The sequence below is a fragment of the Anopheles ziemanni genome, chromosome 2 (assembly GCF_943734765.1).
Source record: "Anopheles ziemanni chromosome 2, idAnoZiCoDA_A2_x.2, whole genome shotgun sequence".
NCBI lineage: Eukaryota > Metazoa > Arthropoda > Insecta > Diptera > Culicidae > Anopheles > Anopheles ziemanni.
Genome location: NC_080705.1, coordinates 40,856,442 through 40,871,618, shown reverse-complemented (window position 1 = coordinate 40,871,618; position 15,177 = coordinate 40,856,442). Strand labels below are relative to the sequence as shown.

The following is a 15,177-nucleotide window of genomic DNA, read 5'->3' as shown; positions in this document are numbered from 1 at the left end:
CAAAAAACAAATTGATAAGATGCTCGATGACGGAATTATTGAAAATTCTGTCTCGCATTATAATTCTCCAATATTGCTTGTACCAAAAAAATCATCAAACGAAAAGAAATGGAGACTTGTAGTTGACTTTCGTCAGCTAAACAAGAAACTATTGCCGGATAAATTTCCGTTACCAAGAATAGATTCTATACTAGATCAGTTAGGAAGGGCAAAATTCTTTAGCACCCTGGACCTTATGTCAGGATTTCATCAAATTCCATTAGCAGAAAATTCAAAACAATATACAGCATTTTCTGGCCCAGAAGGACACTATCATTTCAACAGATTACCGTTTGGATTAAATATTTCTCCAAACAGTTTTCAGAGGATGATGACCATCGCTACAGCTGGACTATCACCAGAATGTTCATTTGTTTACGTGGACGACATTGTAGTGATAGGATGCTCAGAGAATCATCATTTGAAAAACTTAGGGCGAGTATTTGAAAGACTGAGACATTACAATCTCAAACTTAATCCTGAGAAATGCAGTTTTTTCAAAACTGACGTTACATATCTTGGACATAAAATAACAGATAAAGGCATACTGCCGGATGAATCAAAATATGACAGCATAAAAAATTATCCAGTTCCAACTGATGCAGACGCTGTCAGACGATACGTAGCTTTCTGCAACTACTACAGAAAATTTATACCAAATTTTTCAGAAACAGCACAACCTTTGAATAAGTTGTTAAAGAAAAAAGCAGTGTTTATATGGAGCGACGAATGTCAAAAAGCATTCGAAAAACTCAAGAAAGCCCTCATTAATCCTAAAATCCTACAGTATCCAGACTTCACTAAAGAATTTATATTGACTACAGACGCTTCAACTACAGCCTGTGGAGCAGTCTTGTCACAAGAACATAACGGAAATGATTTACCAATTGCTTTTGCAAGCAGAACATTCACGAAAGGTGAAATGAATAAGGCGATAATCGAAAAAGAATTAGCCGCAATACATTGGGCAATTCTTCACTTTAAAGCATACCTCTTCGGCAAGAGATTCAAGATAAAAACAGATCACAGACCACTAGTGTATCTATTCGGAATGAAGAACCCGTCATCAAAACTGACGAGGATGCGTCTTGATTTAGAAGAATTCGACTTCGATATCGAATATGTCAAAGGAAAACAGAATGTAGTCGCAGATGCTTTGTCAAGAATCCAAATAACATCAGATGAAATAAAAAACGTTAACGTAATTACCAGAAAAATGGCAAGCAAAGAAGAAACGAAAACAATGGTAAAAGACAAACTAGAGATTGATCACCTCAAAATGTTTAATGCTTTAACCTTTGAAGAAATAATGAATTTACCAAAACTAGAGCTAGCGATGCAGGAGAACGACAATACGTATGAAATCAGAGCAAGCATAAAAAACAAAAAGCGCACAAAAGAAATAATGAAAATAAAAGAATACTTCCTCAAAAGAAGCAATAAGGAACTTCTATTAGTAGAAGATATCCGGTTCAGTGCTGAAATCTGTGCATTAGTGCAATTTTTCAAGCAATTAGAAGAAATCGCGAAAAACAGAAACATAAAAATGCTAGCTATATCTAAAGGCCAAGATATATTCAAGAAAATTCCTGCTGAGGCAGTGAAAAAGGCAGCCAATGAAGCGCTAAAAGAAACGAAAATACTAGTATACGAACAACAAAAAGTTATAACAAGACCAGAAGAAATCTCCGAGATTCTGCAGAAAACACACAACACCCCAACTGGAGGACATCTAGGTCAATGTAAAATGTATAAAAAGTTAAGAAAAGAATTTGCGTGGAAGAACATGAAAGATACAATCAAGCAATTCGTAGAAAAATGTAGACTTTGTAAACTAAACAAACACCATAGACAACCTATAGAACAATTCGAAAAAACTGACACACCTGAAAAACCATTTCAAATTATTTCAATAGATACAGTTGGACCATTCCAAAAAACAACAAATAATAACAGATATGCAGTCACAATACAGTGCAATTTAACCAAACATATAACAGTTATACCGATACCAAACAAAGAAGCTAAAACAGTAGCTAAAGCATTCGTCGAAAAATTCACATTGATATTTGGAACAAATATTTCAGAAGTACGAACAGATATGGGAACAGAATATAAAAACGAACTATTCGACAATATTGCCAAATTGCTCAACTATAAGCACAAATTTTCCACACCTTATCATCCACAGACAATAGGTGCACTGGAACGAAACCACAAATGTCTAAACGAATATCTAAGAATTTTCTCAAATGAACATAATGATGATTGGGATGAATGGGTAAACTTTTATGCATTCGCATACAACACAACCCCAAATTTAGAACACGGTTATACACCATTTGAATTAGTCTTTGGAAGAAATGAAAAAATCAATCAAGAAGTAATCAATGCTAAAATACCATTATATAACCCCGAAAATTACGTTAAAGAGCTAAATACCAGATTACACATGGCACATGAACGAACAAGGAAATATATCGATAAGGAAAAACTCAAAAGAATTGAAAAACAGAATCACATAAACCCTGTAACATTCAATATAGACGACGAAATAGCTATTACCAACGAAAATCGCAAAAAATTAGATCCTATTTACAAAGGACCCTACAAAGTTAAACAAATAGAAGGTACAAATTTAGTAATCGAAAACGATTTAGGAACGATTCAAATAGTACACAAAAATCGAGCTATTAAACTTTAGAATTTCTTCACTTCAAAATTTTGCGTTACGAAATTCTTTTAGGAAGGGAGGTGTGATAGAATCACCTCGACTATACATATTATTGCATAAACAACAGGCGCTGGTTGGCGCAAACCAATTGGTTAGCATACGAAGGGTTTACCAACAAGCTAGCTGGTAAACAAGAGGTAAACGCACTCAAAGTGCAGCGTAGGCTATGTACTAGCTCGCACCGGAAAGCCACCCTTTACCACTTTGACCAATCATAACACAAGTTGACATCATCTAGCCGAGTCAACTATTTCGGCAACCGTCACAAACACTTTCCTAAAAACCGTGTAAAATCGTTCAAAAAGTTGGTATAAATAAAGAACCGATAGTTGGACAAAAGAGCCAGTTCATCGGAGATAATGATAAATTAAACCTCGTGTCTATTTATTGATTTCTCCCGGAACGTCGAAGTCCCCCTACCCGAGGTAAGGCCCGACGCTTCCCAACGTTCCGTACCGTGTATTTGGGAAAACACCTTAAGTGTTTCCATGCTGTCCGGTCAGCAGAGTCCGCCCGCGACTCATGTGCGCGATAAAGTTCTAAACGTTTGAAGTCCGCGACGCAGCAAGTCTACCACCTCCACCATCTACCACACAAGTAATACATGAGGAAGTTCATGTTGTACATCTTTTTCTTCTTCTTATTGGCGTAACGAACTCTTGGTCATGCCTGCCCCGTTAAGGGCTTACGAGACTTGTTTCCCTGTTGTACGTGGATAGTCAGTCCTCTCGTACAGAGGAGGGTCCGGTCTCGGTTGGGATTCGAACCCACGCCGTCGAGGTGGTGAGCCGGCGCTATCGCTCGGGGGTCGCGGACCCCATCCTTTCCATGTTGTACATCCTTTCCAGTATAACCATAATCTTTAATTTGACGAGACATTCAATTCAAACGGTTCACACAACAGCCTTTGGCAGCGCTCTGTGAGCTATCGAACAAGACAAACACGACAAACACGACAAAAAAAAAGATCAAATCCATGCAATCATGTGGAGGTGCTCTGTCAACCTGCATCGAACATGTCAGACAAACACGACACAGAACAAAACAGTTTGATTTTGTCGTGCAGGGCTGTATCCCACTGTGAAACTGTTATACCTTGTGTATTCTGCTACCTTGCTGCTTGGATGAGTGACAGTTCTTCACGACAATTCGCAGAGCACCTTTCCGACAGTGTCGTGTTTGTCTGGTTTGTAGGACTGTTCACAGAGCGCTGCCAAACGGTGTTTTAGGCCTACTACGCCTCCTCTGTCCTTGGGAACAGCCTAAAAGGACTTCACGGACCGGGCCGTCCGGTGCCTTTCGCATGACATGGCCCGCCCACCGGAGCCTGGCGAGTCTAATTTGCTGTACGACAGTGAGGTTTCCGTACAGCTCGTAGAGCTCGTCTTTATATCGGCTCCACCATGGTCCCTCCTCACATACGGGGCCAAAAATTCTCCCGAGCATCATCCTCTCGAACACGGCTAAAGGGTTTCGTCAGATTTGAACAGAGTCCATGTCTCGGAGGCGTATGTGACACTGTATGTCCAGTTTAGTCCCAGCTTCAACTGTCTTGACAGGTATCCTGAGTGGAAGAGATTTCTCAGACTGTAATATGACCGGTTGGCTACCAGCACCCTAGCACGAATTTCATCTTCAATGTTGTTGTCGGTGCTGACTTTTGACCCAACATAGGTGAAATTTTGGACGATTTCAAAAGTGCGTTGACCTACTTGTACGTCAACCCCGCGTAGGCTTTCGGAAATTGTTGGCTGGGCAGCTAATGATGCCACCATCATCTTGGTTTTTCCCTCGTTTATCTGCAGTCCGAGGTTATTCGCCACTTGCTCGATCCTTTGGTATGCTTCTGCTACATAGGAGAATCTTCTACCAATAATATTAATATCATCAGCGTATTCCAGGATCTGGATTGATTTGTAGAAGATGGTCCCCGAAGTTTCCACCTCCGAGTCCGATAGCACCCTCTAGCTCTAAATTGAAGAGTATGCAAGCAACCCCATCCCCTGGACGCAGTCCCTTGGTGGTAGCAAAGGAACTTGAGAGTTTTCTATCCACCTTCACTAGACAAATAACGTTGGTCATGGTCATTCTGAAAAGTCTGATTAATTTAGCCGGGATTTCAAATGAGCTCATGGCACAGTTTTACCCTGCCTATGCTATCTTCTTCTTCTTGGCGTAACGACCTCTTGGTCCGATTTTCTAACCGGCGCTACCGCTCGGCTGTCGCGGACCCCTGATGGCTATCCTATCATATGCGGCGTTAAAGTAAATGAAGAGATGGAAAATGTTTTGTTGATACTCTGCCATCTTCTCCAGGACTTGCCACATGGTGAAGATCTGATCAGTGATTGATCTACCTCTTCGGAATCCTCGCTGATAGGTTCCTACTATCTCTTCAGCGTATGCGTCAAGTCGTTCTTGGAGAAACGGGGGGGCATATCTTGTAGGCGGTATTCAACAACGTAATACCTCTTTAGTTAATGCGGTCTAACTTATCTCCCTATCTAACTTATCGAGGGTGCCCATGGTGCAGCGGTAGCGCGAGGAAACACCACGCCACAGGTGTGGGATCGAATGTCGAGTCTGGCACCCTCCGGTATTACGAACGGCTGACCACCGATCTATGATATACCGTCTTTCGGTCACCGAAAACTCTCCTCGGAGAGAGGCCTTGTCCCACTTGGGGATGTCGTGCCACATAAAAAAAACTTATCTCCTTTTTGTATATGTGGGGTAGATGATAACAAGATTCATGATTCAAGTCACTAGGCATCGATTCGCTATCCCATATCTCTGATCGTAGAATTTCGTTTTCTAGATTTACGCCTCCATTTAAGATCAGTTCGGTTGTGATTCTGTCCGTGCCAGGTGACTTGTTGTTCTTGAGGCGATAGATAGCCTTTCGTGTTTCTTTACGGTTACAGTGAATCCTAGAAAGTGAAGAATTGTCTACTTGACCCGATTGGTGTTGCAAATTGGAGGTTTGGTGATTCAACATCTAATGCTTTACAGTAGGCTATAATTGTTTCATGTTCAACGTACACTGCCGGGGTTGCGAGATGATATGTAAAGCGCTGTAAAACCTACGCCTATTCTAATTAAACCCCCTTCATGCGCACAAAACACCGATGATAGTTTCTTTTTAAGCTCAAACGGGATTATATCAGCCAGGTTTGCCCATTCTTGCTAAGATATATGTATGAATTGCAACGTGCTTTTTATGGCCATTGCGATGCAAGATTCTCAGTATGTTAATCGAGTTAATAAACCTATCGCATAATTTGATCAGCTTTTTTAGCAAACCGCATTCTTTTGCATTAAAAGTATGTTCGATGTTGTAAAGAATACCTTGCACACAGTGGCGAATTTATGGGGGCCCTAAAATACAATAGCAGTAAAATGAACGGCCCCCCTAAGCAACACCACAAAAAATGATAAATTTTCGTCTTGTTTATATGCTTTTCAACCAAATCAATGATAGCTATTACTTTTATTCTACCATCAATACATTTACTGGCGGCCTCCTCGAAGATTGATTTTATCTATTTAGTCTAACAATTCTTATCCAATAAGTAAAGTTCAAAAATTATATAATTTTACTCTCCCTTTGTTATTATTTTAGTCCTATGGTTGATAAATTAAAAACATTGTTGGATGCAAATACATGATTGGTTTCCATTGATTTACTGTAAAACAATTTTCGTTTGTTACGTTTCGACTCATATTATAAACTAGACTTTCCTTTCATTCCGGTTTTCAGCATTATTTTTTATTATGTTATTAACAGTAAATTACCTACTATTTTAAGCCTGACTCCGTTATAATTTATTACCGGTCGATCATGAAGTTTAAGTATACATTTTTAAATTTTAAAACTTGCGAGCTCGGGACCCTCGCGGCTACTCAGTCCACGTACCCTTAAATCCGCCACTAGCGAATTACTACTCTGAACATCACCGTAAATTCTTATTGCAGCCCATAAATTCCAAAACCACCAAAAGACTTAAGGGCATAAAATAAGCCGCAAATAAGCGGATATATAAGTTAAGTAAAATAAACCAACAGAATATTGGCAGGTTTCCTAAAGCTGCTGTATTTTCATATGTCTATGTGTCTAAATATTTGTGAAATTTAGTTGCATGACCTTAAAACTACTTAATGTTTTGAACACAAAAACATTCATTAATTTTTATATGGTTGCTGCAATTTTCTTGAGCTCGTTAAACAGATGGGCGGTGGGGATGATTAAAAAATTATGTAAAGATCTGTAAACTGATACAGATCTGATGTGGGGATGATTCAAAAATTATGTAAACATCACAGTTCACTGATAACGATTTCGTCAACAGAAAAAAACTATCACTCGCAACCGGTAATTGCAAGGGACAAAGGTGAGCGAACCGGTAATGTAACCAGAGAGCGACAGAAAGAAAAAGAAAGATAGAAAACCGTGCGTTTCTACGTTATCGTGCGAGAAAAGGTTCACTATATTTTCGTATGAAGCATAAGACGATGACTCCGCCTTCCATGGTGAAAGAGAACACTCTAGGTATTGTGACCGCTTGCTCACCATTTATCGAATAATCGAATCGAATCGATTGGTTGCATACTTCCGGTTTCTATAAAATGTAAAAGTAAGAAATCTTGAAATGTGAGAAGAAATTGAAGAAATGTTTTTTTATGTTCTCCAATCACAAAGGACGCTTTCATACTGTTTCAATCCATGTTAGACGTTAATCGTTAGCATGCATACTATTTTAATGCATGTTAGACGATAAAACTCCTAACTTAGGCTGTAATCAACTGATCAAAGAGCATCGATACGTCGAATGATCACAATCAATTTAAAGATTGCATGTGAGAGAATTGTTTATTTCCAAAAACTGAGCATCTACCTTGCAATAAACCATAAGTTTTTTCATTTGTAGTCGTCTACATTGCTATCGGCGACAGTTTCAGGAAGGCAACTACATTTCAAATTAATGCATCGCAGACCTTAACCTGTAGATATGATCAACCATGATCGCCATGCAGGCACATTAAGTTAAAGTTTATAAACATACTGAAAATTTGTTAAACTATACCCTACTGCATGCCTTCGTTCGTATCCTCAGCTCGCGCGGGTGGTCAAATCGATGAACTGGATCTTGGAAGCACGTTCGCTGGAGTCGAAATCATTGTTTTTCTGCAGGCAAAAGAAAGTTATTTCCATCCGATACTAGCAACCCGTTTTATTGCAGACTGAAAACATATAGTCCGGAGCATTACACCCAGACAACGATGATCGAAACAGTCGATATGTTTAGACTAGACGCACTGCACGCCAGCAGACTGCTCTCTTGAGCTAGGACGTAGGCATATCCAATGTGCACTTGCATGACTCGAATTACAAAACATTTCCAATCGCTAGAGTTCAGATTGTGAAGTTTTTCACAATGAGGTAGTTTTTCATCAGAAGGATATTGTATATAACGCGGAATTAGAGTACATTATGTCTCGAGTTCATTGCTCATCGTAGGCATCAACGTTGATAATGCTAGTTGTTCAAGGTGGACAGCGGGCAATCGTTTATTTAAAAAGGTGTCTATTTGTATTTTTGTACAGCAATTTTGTATAACAATTGTTTCTTTTCCAGAAACACACAAGCAACTTTTCTCTTTCACTTTGTTTCCCTCTTGGGATGTTGTATTTTTTGTCAAAATCAAATATACTTCTGCCTTTCCTCACTTAACCGTAGATGTTGGATCGTCTGCAGAAATACACAAAGGAAAGAAATAATTAAATTATTCAATACTGCACTATCCGATCCGCCACATTTCTTGCGAATAAAATAATTCGCAAGATAAACAAATATAGATAATAAACAAGATGATTCGCGTATAGTTTGTGAATCTAGAATAATCTCTGTTCTGTTCTCTCTGTTCTGTTAAATCTGTTTACCGTATTTAGGAAGCAGTTAGGTAAGCATGAAGCAGATATACAAACCTCATTTGATCGTCCCCAAGTTAACGTTTAAATATCTCGGCAACAATATCGTTTGTATGAGATCTAAAAACAATTATTCTGTTGCGAAAATTTAAGCCAACAATAGTTTAAACCTCTTTTTTTATTATTTCGTTAACTAAATGAGATCCAACTGGTCCCTCTGGTTGCGGAAACTGTGACTAAACGTGTAGTAAATGAAACAATTATATTCCATTTTACATTACAGTCGATTAACAAGCAATTACCTTTTGAAATAAGCTTTGAAAATGATCCAAACGAATAAAATTTTAATTCTATACATTTCTATGCTAAGTTTGTTCATGTAACATTTTTCAACATGGTCATGTTCTTTGCTGGTTTTTACAAAATATCCTTTTTTTAACACGCATTCAAGGTAGATGGGAGTGTTTAAAGAAAAACTAGAAGCCTTGAAAACGCAACGGTTTTTGGTTCACGGTTCTCTTTGGCAGTGCCAATTCCCCAAAACTGGGCAGCAAAATATTTATCTCAAAAGTACTGCAACAATGGCGACCGCTCGCCCCCAGGAGACTACACACCTTGGATGGTTTAAAACGTTGCTTGTCTTTCACAGGCTTTGACTATGGCAATGGTTGTGTCCTCTTTTGGGGTATTTTTCATGCAAAGTTGAGGGTCACTTAGGTAGAGAGGGGTACAACTTTGGAAAAAAGGGGAACGACCGTACGTTTTTGTGAAAGCTTCTTTTTGCTTAAGTTATGTTTTCCTTGAAAGAATCTTCATTTGCAAAATTTAAGCCCTGCCAGTGCCGAAGAGATTTCGTTTTTGTAGAGAGTTGGTTTCGGGTATTTTTTTTGTCATCAGTATCAAGTATAAACTCGGCAAGGCATAAAGTAACCAGAACAACCTAGCTTCCACTGTGAAATGTTACCAATTTAAACTTGCGTTTTCTTTTTTCACATCGTTGAATATGCAATCGAATCGGTTTCAATTGCTTCAGCGCTCATCGTGGAAAGCCTGCATGTGAGGTTGGGCAATTTCTGCTTCCGTAGGCAACTTTTGCCATCAAGGGGGCTTTTCTGCTGGCCTACCTCAATCGAATTCCACCAAGCGCACCGCGTTTCTCGCGTGGCGAATAGTTTTTGCCTGTTGTTATAATTACTTAGTTGACACAATCGGCACCGGCTCAAGAAGTGGGGAAGTATGTCAATAGATTTGTAGGTCATAACTCGGGCTCCACAACCAACCCTCCTCCCCCCATCAAGCGGGTACTTGATCCTCAGTTGGTTGCAAGATTTTCCAGCATTAGTTTGAATTTAAGCGAACGATTCTGGCTAAACCAGGAATGAAACCATTCCAGCTCTCGATTGCGTGAAGTAACTAGCTTTGATAATTAGTCATTGTGCGGTTCCTTGGTGTACCGCCATTACTCGGGATTGTATTCTGCAATCCGAGTACCCGGCTCGGTGGAACCTCTAATTTCTTCTCAATGATAAGAGAAGAGGGAGAAACAAATCATTCGATTTTGTTTTAGACAGCAATTTGTGTATTTTTGTTTACTTACACATATTTTCTATCTTCTTTCTTGCGTTACCATAGGCCAACTTGTATTTGTCCTAAATATTTTACTTACACGTTTACTGCCCATACTCGCATATCAGTCCCATTTGACTTTTCATCACTTTTGAGTTATCCCCATGACTAATGTTCATTTTCAATATATTTTCCAAAAAAAATCTCAAAGTGGCCATTTAGTGCATGCTAATGTGAAAAAAATACCCAATTGACTGCGTCCCATATTGCATGTACCCGCATAAGAGTCCCATATATGATTACTTTGCTTAAATTAAATAAAAGTCCTAGTTATTGAAACTTCAACAATTTTGTAATATAAAGTAATTTAAATAATCAACAAATGGTTGTAACTCAAGTGTTTTTAACGAATTATACACTGTTGAAGAGCAAATATCCGTATGGAATAAAACCCGAACATTTACGTTTTGACGAGCAAGGTAAACAAAGTATGCTATAAGATGGGACTGATATGCGAGTACTTTTGCTTTCGCCTTCGAAAGTACCCGCATATCGTGTCCCATAGAGTTTATTTTCATCATTTTAATACTAAAAACGTGTATTTTATATAAAATATCATTCTCAGCGAAATGTTTATGTTACAATACAATAGTTGTGATCAACCAATCATGTATTTTGTATCACTAATAATAACAAAAGAATATCTATTGTAAAAATGTTCAATCGTTATTTTCTCAAAATGGTGATTTTGCAAATGGGACTCATATGCGAGTATGGGCAGTTTATCGGTAAGAAATACGAATACGGCTACGAAAAGTTATTCCGTTACATTTTATATACTCTGCATAACATCCATTGATATCTTTTGAAAAATTCAATCAATCAATTTGTTTTTCTATTTTCTTAGGTTGATTTGTATTATTCAACATGCAGTTTGAGTGATGAAACATTTGTCAAATTTCCAAGATAAAACACGCTAAAAAAGTTCATTCAAAATTGGCAGGGTCAAGTTTGAGTTTATTTTGATAAACTCCAGTGTGAACTGAAAAATTTTCAAAAATGATCACGTTTACCAAACACAATTCATAATTAATTTGATTTATTGTTCTTTGAATGCGTTTTAATGAAACGACATTAATTTAGTGTCCATAACATAGAATAAACCTTTTCAAAACACGTTTGCTTTTGTAACGGTTTCAAGTGCTTCAACATCTTACTCACTTCAAGTAAGATCGCATGCGCAGTCAACTGTGTCCGTTGTAGTGGCCCCACGTCTCCATGGGGGTATAGCTCAGTGGTAGAGCATTCGACTGCAGATCGAGAGGTCCCCGGTTCAAACCCGAGTGCCCCCTCACTGTGATAATTTTTTCCTACTTTTTTTGCACTTGGTCAGAGAGTTAGTGGAGTTACAGACATCCATTCTTCCAGCTAGATTTACTGGCCATAAATTGCAACACATAAAGATTTTTTGTGTGTGCAATGTTCAATTTATGCTATTGTTGTTATGTCCGATTATATTCGTGGCCATTTTAAATGACTCAGTTTATCCAAATTTTTGTCATGAACATAATTATTCTTTGTTGAAACAAATATTACCCGTGACATGATAGTTAATTCGAGCGAAAATTTTTACCCAAGCATTTAAATAAATTTTTATAACCTTTTGGGTACAAGCATTCCCAGTTTAGCAGTAACATTTCTGCCAAGGTTTGAAAAGGTTGCACTAAAGCAATGTTCTACTCCATGGAGGGGTTAAGGTACGAAGGGTGAGTAAAAATGAAAAGCTGGTAACCCACTTTCCACCGGGCCCTGTACCGTGCTGCTGGGTAGGTGTATGTGCGCGTGTGTGTTTGTGGTGCAAAATCAAGCAAACCTAGGCGGTAAACTTTTTGCTGCCACCATGTTGAGCCATGTTGCTGCCGCAAACAAAATAAAAAAGATGATGAACCAACTCGGGAAAATCGTGCAGAGTCTCCGCTTCCATAGCGCTCGGTGGGTTTCTAGCTGCTGAAAAACCGGCCACCGTTTCCGCTAGGTGGACACTTTTCGCGTGGACCGCCACGAATCGCTGAACGGTTCAGCGGTTGGGTCTACGTGGGTGCTTCCTAGTGCCGCATGCGATAGTAATCCAGGTGTTTGCAAGACTTTGGACTTTAAATCGCCGGAACGCTGCATGGCGAATCCGGCTCAAGTAGAAATTAATACTTCAATCGTAACTAATTCCGCATGCCATTATTTTCTTCACATCGCCGTTCGTGTATGACACCTGCTGTCATCCACGCAGGAGAAAGCAAAAGATCTTAAGATGCTCCAAGAGAATAAATTCATCCGCTTCGAGACGAACATCGTGATCACAGGAGAAACAAATCCGAAAATGTTCGATCTCTTTCTTTCATCTACGTCGCAAGACGTACGTGTACTTTCCATTCGCTCTCAAAGACGTCGCGGATCGAGTTTCCACGTGCGACGACGCTGATTCGTCCGCTAGGCGAGTTTTCCCATTCTTCCAAGACGCCGTTCGCTATTATCACACCGAAAACGCGCTCCCGTTCTCTCGCTTCAGCAGCCCGTCAACATTCCTGCTCTTTCTCGCGTTCAACCAGCGCGAAACGCCACGAACGATCGTGTGCGATTCGTAAAAGCGAAAAAGTGAACGCGCCGCTCGGTTAGTATGCTGGGAGGTTTCGTTAAGTAAACATTCAGCAACAACACGCTCTCCGCTTCAGGATTATAGCTCCGTGTTGGTCGATCGCAACTGTTGTGTTACGGTTGGTGAAAGCAGATTAAACTCGGAAATCTTTTTTTCGTGGTACATTTCACCTGCTGCGTTACGTGATCGTTTAATCACAGTGAATAAAGATTATATGCTGTTCGGGATGCAAATAGAATAGGACCAGTTGTATTCGCCGCGAAATCTTTTCGCAACAGTGTGGTTTACAGGATGGTTTTTGTTTGGATTTTGAAAATGTTATGGTCAAATATACCGTGAAAAACTAGTGACCAGTGCTTCAAACAAAGAAATTGTACTCCATTAGACACTCTTGAGTCTTAGATACAGCTGCAACTAAAACGTGAAAATACCCATGGTGAAACACATTAGGCAAGGAAACAATATATTACCAAACCGTTGTGATTAAAGATAAAAAGATAAAAATTCGCAACTCTACACAGAACCACCAAACTCTTCTATTAACCTAGTGTCTAATCGTTAGCGTTCGGTCGCTCGTGCTCTTGTTGTTTGATGTGTGTTAGAAAAGTATTGCTCAAGGGGAACTCCTGAAAGCGGTATACGATTCGATTCAACAGTGACGTTTGATTATTTCCTAATTAGTGTGGTATTAAAAAAAATTAGTTGCTCGCATAAGGCATAAAGTGCGCGGGAGTTGGAGCAAAGGTGTAAGGAGCCTTCATAAAAAACATTCAACGATTCTTATCGGCAGTGAAATCGACTACAGTAAGTAACTAGTTACGTTAATCACCGGAAGGAATTTCATTAGTTTTGTTCGAATTTTGATTCAGCTGCAAATTAAACCAACTAACCAAGCAACGCTGTGTGGAGGCGGAATCTAATAGGTGGAAGAGTGCAGAATGATAGGCAAAACGTGTACAATGTATCATTTTCTTCGAATGTGGTTTTATCTCGTGTGTATGGTGTTGTTTATCGGAGGCACCGCCTCCTGGAAAAACCCGCGTGAGCCAATTTGCAACATCGCACACGTACGGCGACGCATCGCGTAGGCTAAACACCGATGCACTCGATGCACTTGCACCGATGGACAAGTGTTGTGGCGTCCGGTTTTTAATCCAGGCTGCAGCTATGCACACTTAGTGCACTTTGTGCTTAACGCAGTAGCTTGGATAAGTTTCCTGTCAGGTTGGACAGGACAGTCGGCACGTGCAAACGATTCCTGGCTTCGCCGAGGATTGCGATTAGGAAATGATAAGGCTACATTGAATGAATCACTCAAAGTACAAGAAAAAAACCCAAATTTTTAAAACACCATACGTTGAAAAGATGTACTTTCCGGTGACTGTGTAACGGTGTTACAGTATTTCTTTTATTTCCACACGTTTTATTATCAATAAAACATCCTTCACTTAGTAATAAACGAAGCGGATGGTGGTGTTGATTGTAGCTTATCAAATTGGTAGTATTTCGGTGCGTTTGTTTGTTTCACTAAAACACTCTTTCCCGCCGTTTAAAGCCTCGTACTAGCTTTTATAGCGGAGAAATTAATCTGCGATGTTGTTATTTGGTTACTTATTTTATGTTGTTTGCTGTACAAACAAATATCAATTAGTGGATGTCACAAAAACAGTTCAAATAACAACAAACAATAATTTTGCGGATCTTTGGTGTGAAGGAAAAAAAGGCTCCGATCTCTTCTTAAAAAAACCAAACCGATTCAACATCCTTCGAAGAAGCTCTCGAATCTCGCCTGATAAGCGGTCACACTTTGCGCTGGTTGCGAGTGATTTCAAAGAAGTCTTCCTCCGACCAAAGGACCTCTGACCGCACCGCTTTTTTTCGACAGATAGAAAGTGCGCACAGCCGAAAGACAGGCCTATGTCGGAAAGGCGAATGGACGGGGAAATCTGATTTGATGAGTCCGGACTGTGGGACTTCTTTTCGGCGTTCGAAGTCTAGGCGGAGACCATGGAAGGTTTTGTTGATAGTGACTCGCATCAGAGCGTGGTAGAAGCTGGCACAGAGATTACCGGAATCCCGAATCTATTTCGTGCTAGATTTTGCTGGCTGCAGCGTGTTTTCTTTTTTACTACGCCTTCTTCAGCAGCACTGAAAGATGGAGACGGGCGATCCTCAGTTTTCGGCAGAGCTGTTGCAAGTGATCCGTCACTATCTCTTGCATGGCCACAAGCTTTGGTAGAACAAGTGTGTTGATGGGATT

The 15,177-nt window shown here is 39.6% G+C and overlaps 1 protein-coding gene and 1 non-coding gene across 2 annotated transcripts in view; both read left to right on the top strand.

Moving 5' to 3' along the window:
* Nucleotides 1-15,177, top strand: part of LOC131293584 (uncharacterized) — a 66,317-nt gene that overhangs the window by 30,196 nt on the left and 20,944 nt on the right. The window lies entirely within an intron of this gene.
* Trnac-gca (transfer RNA cysteine (anticodon GCA)) lies at nt 11,548-11,619 on the top strand. Its single transcript has one exon. It is a non-coding gene; the product is annotated as a tRNA-Cys (tRNA).